Below are 6712 nucleotides of genomic sequence, written 5' to 3'. Positions count from 1 at the left end.
TCTGCCCCCAGGGTGATGATGTCCAGGGTCTTAAGTGTAAAGATAATAAAGAGTTTAGTGTTTGAAAGAGTTGATGTTAATAGATATATACTTGCCTTTATGGGCTTCTGTCGGTATGGTGGCAGTCGTCCATCGTCCCTCCCGTCCATGCAGCGTCTTCGTGGCAGTCGTCACTGCCTCTGGGGGACTTCACGCTCCATTTCTGCCCCCAGGATGATGATGTCCAGGGTCCTGAGAGTAAAGATAATAAAGAGTTTAGTGTTTGAAAGAGTTGATGTTAATAGATATATACTTGCCTTTATGGGCTTCTGTCGGTATGGTGGCAGTCGTCCATCGTCCCTCCCGTCCATGCAGCGTCTCCGTGGAAGTTGTCACTGCCTCTGGGGGACTTCACGCTCCATTTCTGCCCCCAGGATGATGATGTCCAGGGTCCTAAGTGTAAAGATAATAAATATGTTACTGTTTGAAAGAGTTGATGTTAATAGATATATACTTGCCTTTATGGGCTTCTGTCGGTATGGTGGCAGTCGTCCATCGTCCCTCCCGTCCATGCAGCGTCTTCGTGGCAGTCGTCACTGCCTCTGGGGGACTTCACGCTCCATTTCTGCCCCCAGGATGATGATGTCCAGGGTCCTGAGAGTAAAGATAATAAAGAGTTTAGTGTTTGAAAGAGTTGATGTTAATAGATATATATACTTGCCTTTATGGGCTTCTGTCGGTATGGTGGCAGGTGTCCATCATCCCTCCCGTCCATGCAGCGTCTTCGTGGCAGTCGTCATTGCCTCTGGGGGACTTCACGCTCCATTTCTGCCCCCAGGGTGATGATGTCCAGGGTCTTAAGTGTAAAGATAATAAAGAGTTTAGTGTTTGAAAGAGTTGATGTTAATAGATATATACTTGCCTTTATGGGCTTCTGTCGGTATGGTGGCAGTCGTCCATCGTCCCTCCCGTCCATGCAGCGTCTTCGTGGCAGTCGTCACTGCCTCTGGGAGACTTCACGGTCCATTTCTGCCCCCAGGATGATGATGTCCAGGGTCCTGAGAGTAAAGATAATAAAGAGTTTAGTGTTTGAAAGAGTTGATGTTAATAGATATATATACTTGCCTTTATGGGCTTCTGTCGGTATGGTGGCAGTTGTCCATCATCCCTCCCGTCCATGCAGCGTCTTCGTGGCAGTCGTCATTGCCTCTGGGGGACTTCACGGTCCATTTCTGCCCCCAGGGTGATGATGTCCAGGGTCTTAAGTGTAAAGATAATAAAGAGTTTAGTGTTTGAAAGAGTTGATGTTAATAGATATATACTTGCCTTTATTGGCTTCTGTCGGTATGGTGGCAGTCGTCCATCGTCCCTCCCGTCCATGCAGCGTCTTCGTGGCAGTCGTCACTGCCTCTGGGGGACTTCACGCTCCATTTCTGCCCCCAGGATGATGATGTCCAGGGTCCTGAGAGTAAAGATAATAAAGAGTTTAGTGTTTGAAAGAGTTGATGTTAATAGATATATATACTTGCCTTTATGGGCTTCTGTCGGTATGGTGGCAGGTGTCCATCATCCCTCCCGTCCATGCAGCGTCTTCGTGGCAGTCGTCATTGCCTCTGGGGGACTTCACGGTCCATTTCTGCCCCCAGGGTGATGATGTCCAGGGTCTTAAGTGTAAAGATAATAAAGAGTTTAGTGTTTGAAAGAGTTGATGTTAATAGATATATACTTGCCTTTATGGGCTTCTGTCGGTATGGTGGCAGTCGTCCATCGTCCCTCCCGTCCATGCAGCGTCTTCGTGGCAGTCGTCACTGCCTCTGGGAGACTTCACGGTCCATTTCTGCCCCCAGGATGATGATGTCCAGGGTCCTGAGAGTAAAGATAATAAAGAGTTTAGTGTTTGAAAGAGTTGATGTTAATAGATATATATACTTGCCTTTATGGGCTTCTGTCGGTATGGTGGCAGTTGTCCATCATCCCTCCCGTCCATGCAGCGTCTTCGTGGCAGTCGTCATTGCCTCTGGGGGACTTCACGGTCCATTTCTGCCCCCAGGGTGATGATGTCCAGGGTCTTAAGTGTAAAGATAATAAAGAGTTTAGTGTTTGAAAGAGTTGATGTTAATAGATATATACTTGCCTTTATGGGCTTCTGTCGGTATGGTGGCAGTTGTCCATCGTCCCTCCCGTCCATGCAGCGTCTTCGTGGCAGTCGTCACTGCCTCTGGGGGACTTCACGGTCCATTTCTGCCCCCAGGATGATGATGTCCAGGGTCCTGAGAGTAAAGATAATAAAGAGTTTAGTGTTTGAAAGAGTTGATGTTAATAGATATATACTTGCCTTTATGGGCTTCTGTCGGTATGGTGGCAGTCGCCCATCGTCCCTCCCGTCCATGCAGCGTCTCCGTGGAAGTTGTCACTGCCTCTGGGGGACTTCACGCTCCATTTCTGCCCCCAGGATGATGATGTCCAGGGTCCTAAGTGTAAAGATAATAAAGATGTTACTGTTTGAAAGAGTTGATGTTAATAGATATATATACTTGCCTTTATGGGCTTCTGTAGGTATGGTGGCAGTTGTCCATCATCACTCCCGTCCATGCAGCGTCTTCGTGGCAGTCGTCACTGCGTCTGGGGGACTTCACGGTCCATTTCTGCACCCAGGGTGATGATGTCCAGGATCCTGAGAGTAAAGATAATAAAGAGTTTAGTGTTTGAAAGAGTTGATGTTAATAGATATATATACTTGCCTTTATGGGCTTCTGTCGCTATGGTGGCAGTCGTCCATCGTCCCTCCCGTCCATGCAGCGTCTTCGTGGCAGTCGTCACTGCCTCTGGGGGACTTCACCCTCCATTTCTGCCCCCAGGATGATGATGCCCAGGGTCCTGAGAGTAAAGATAATAAAGAGTTTAGTGTTTGAAAGAGTTGATGTTAATAGATATATACTTGCCTTTATGGGCTTCTGTCGCTATGGTGGCAGTCGTCCATCGTCCCTCCCGTCCATGCAGCGTCTTCGTGGCAGTCGTCACTGCCTCTGGGGGACTTCACGGTCCATTTCTGCCCCCAGGATGATGATGTCCAGGGTCCTGAGAGTAAAGATAATAAAGAGTTTAGTGTTTGAAAGAGTTGATGTTAATAGATATATATACTTGCCTTTATGGGCTTCTGTCGGTATGGTGGCAGTTGTCCATCATCCCTCCCGTCCATGCAGCGTCTTCGTGGCAGTCGTCATTGCCTCTGGGGGACTTCACGGTCCATTTCTGCCCCCAGGGTGATGATGTCCAGGGTCTTAAGTGTAAAGATAATAAAGAGTTTAGTGTTTGAAAGAGTTGATGTTAATAGATATATACTTGCCTTTATGGGCTTCTGTCGGTATGGTGGCAGTCGCCCATCGTCCCTCCCGTCCATGCAGCGTCTCCGTGGAAGTTGTCACTGCCTCTGGGGGACTTCACGCTCCATTTCTGCCCCCAGGATGATGATGTCCAGGGTCCTAAGTGTAAAGATAATAAAGATGTTACTGTTTGAAAGAGTTGATGTTAATAGATATATATACTTGCCTTTATGGGCTTCTGTAGGTATGGTGGCAGTTGTCCATCATCACTCCCGTCCATGCAGCGTCTTCGTGGCAGTCGTCACTGCGTCTGGGGGACTTCACGGTCCATTTCTGCACCCAGGGTGATGATGTCCAGGATCCTGAGAGTAAAGATAATAAAGAGTTTAGTGTTTGAAAGAGTTGATGTTAATAGATATATATACTTGCCTTTATGGGCTTCTGTCGCTATGGTGGCAGTCGTCCATCGTCCCTCCCGTCCATGCAGCGTCTTCGTGGCAGTCGTCACTGCCTCTGGGGGACTTCACCCTCCATTTCTGCCCCCAGGATGATGATGCCCAGGGTCCTGAGAGTAAAGATAATAAAGAGTTTAGTGTTTGAAAGAGTTGATGTTAATAGATATATACTTGCCTTTATGGGCTTCTGTCGCTATGGTGGCAGTCGTCCATCGTCCCTCCCGTCCATGCAGCGTCTTCGTGGCAGTCGTCACTGCCTCTGGGGGACTTCACGGTCCATTTCTGCCCCCAGGATGATGATGTCCAGGGTCCTGAGAGTAAAGATAATAAAGAGTTTAGTGTTTGAAAGAGTTGATGTTAATAGATATATATACTTGCCTTTATGGGCTTCTGTCGGTATGGTGGCAGTTGTCCATCATCCCTCCCGTCCATGCAGCGTCTTCGTGGCAGTCGTCATTGCCTCTGGGGGACTTCACGGTCCATTTCTGCCCCCAGGGTGATGATGTCCAGGGTCTTAAGTGTAAAGATAATAAAGAGTTTAGTGTTTGAAAGAGTTGATGTCAATAGATATATACTTGCCTTTATGGGCTTCTGTCGGTATGGTGGCAGTCGTCCATCGTCCCTCCCGTCCATGCAGCGTCTTCGTGGCAGTCGTCACTGCCTCTGGGGGACTTCACGCTCCATTTCTGCCCCCAGGATGATGATGTCCAGGGTCCTGAGAGTAAAGATAATAAAGAGTTTAGTGTTTGAAAGAGTTGATGTTAATAGATATATACTTGCCTTTATGGGCTTCTGTCGGTATGGTGGCAGTCGCCCATCGTCCCTCCCGTCCATGCAGCGTCTCCGTGGAAGTTGTCACTGCCTCTGGGGGACTTCACGCTCCATTTCTGCCCCCAGGATGATGATGTCCAGGGTCCTAAGTGTAAAGATAATAAAGATGTCACTGTTTGAAAGAGTTGATGTCAATAGATATATACTTGCCTTTATGGGCTTCTGTCGGTATGGTGGCAGTCGTCCATCGTCCCTCCCGTCCATGCAGCGTCTTCGTGGCAGTCGTCACTGCCTCTGGGGGACTTCACGGTCCATTTCTGCCCCCAGGATGATGATGTCCAGGGTCCTGAGAGTAAAGATAATAAAGAGTTTAGTGTTTGAAAGAGTTGATGTTAATAGATATATATACTTGCCTTTATGGGCTTCTGTCGGTATGGTGGCAGTTGTCCATCATCCCTCCCGTCCATGCAGCGTCTTCGTGGCAGTCGTCATTGCCTCTGGGGGACTTCACGGTCCATTTCTGCCCCCAGGGTGATGATGTCCAGGGTCTTAAGTGTAAAGATAATAAAGAGTTTAGTGTTTGAAAGAGTTGATGTTAATAGATATATACTTGCCTTTATGGGCTTCTGTCGGTATGGTGGCAGTCGTCCATCGTCCCTCCCGTCCATGCAGCGTCTTCGTGGCAGTCGTCACTGCCTCTGGGGGACTTCACGCTCCATTTCTGCCCCCAGGATGATGATGTCCAGGGTCCTGAGAGTAAAGATAATAAAGAGTTTAGTGTTTGAAAGAGTTGATGTTAATAGATATATACTTGCCCTTATGGGCTTCTGTCGGTATGGTGGCAGTCGCCCATCGTCCCTCCCGTCCATGCAGCGTCTTCGTGGAAATTGTCACTGCCTCTGGGGGACTTCACGCTCCATTTCTGCCCCCAGGGTGATGATGTCCAGGGTCTTAAGTGTAAAGATAATAAAGAGTTTAGTGTTTGAAAGAGTTGATGTTAATAGATATATACTTGCCTTTATGGGCTTCTGTCGGTATGGTGGCAGTCGTCCATCGTCCCTCCCGTCCATGCAGCGTCTTCGTGGCAGTCGTCACTGCCTCTGGGGGACTTCACGCTCCATTTCTGCCCCCAGGATGATGATGTCCAGGGTCCTGAGAGTAAAGATAATAAAGAGTTTAGTGTTTGAAAGAGTTGATGTTAATAGATATATACTTGCCCTTATGGGCTTCTGTCGGTATGGTGGCAGTCGCCCATCGTCCCTCCCGTCCATGCAGCGTCTTCGTGGAAGTTGTCACTGCCTCTGGGGGACTTCACGCTCCATTTCTGCCCCCAGGATGATGATGTCCAGGGTCCTAAGTGTAAAGATAATAAATATGTTACTGTTTGAAAGAGTTGATGTTAATAGATATATACTTGCCTTTATGGGCTTCTGTCGGTATGGTGGCAGTCGTCCATCGTCCCTCCCGTCCATGCAGCGTCTTCGTGGCAGTCGTCACTGCCTCTGGGGGACTTCACGCTCCATTTCTGCCCCCAGGATGATGATGTCCAGGGTCCTGAGAGTAAAGATAATAAAGAGTTTAGTGTTTGAAAGAGTTGATGTTAATAGATATATACTTGCCTTTATGGGCTTCTGTCGGTATGGTGGCAGTCGTCCATCGTCCCTCCCGTCCATGCAGCGTCTTCGTGGCAGTCGTCACTGCCTCTGGGGGACTTCACGCTCCATTTCTGCCCCCAGGATGATGATGTCCAGAGTCCTAAGTGTAAAGATAATAAAGAGTTTAGTGTTTGAAAGAGTTGATGTTAATAGATATATATACTTGCCTTTATGGGCTTCTGTCGGTATGGTGGCAGTCGTCCATCGTCCCTCCCGTCCATGCAGCGTCTTCGTGGCAGTCGTCACTGCCTCTGGGGGACTTCACGCTCCATTTCTGCCCCCAGGATGATGATGTCCAGGGTCCTGAGAGTAAAGATAATAAAGAGTTTAGTGTTTGAAAGAGTTGATGTTAATAGATATATACTTGCCTTTATGGGCTTCTGTCGGTATGGTGGCAGTCGTCCATCGTCCCTCCCGTCCATGCAGCGTCTTCGTGGCAGTCGTCACTGCCTCTGGGGGACTTCACGGTCATTTCTGCCCCCAGGATGATGATGTCCAGGGTCCTATGTGTAAAGATAATAAATATGTT

Source organism: Haliotis asinina, chromosome 4 (genome assembly GCF_037392515.1).
Source record: "Haliotis asinina isolate JCU_RB_2024 chromosome 4, JCU_Hal_asi_v2, whole genome shotgun sequence".
Lineage (NCBI taxonomy): Eukaryota > Metazoa > Mollusca > Gastropoda > Lepetellida > Haliotidae > Haliotis > Haliotis asinina.
This window is presented reverse-complemented; position numbering follows the sequence as displayed.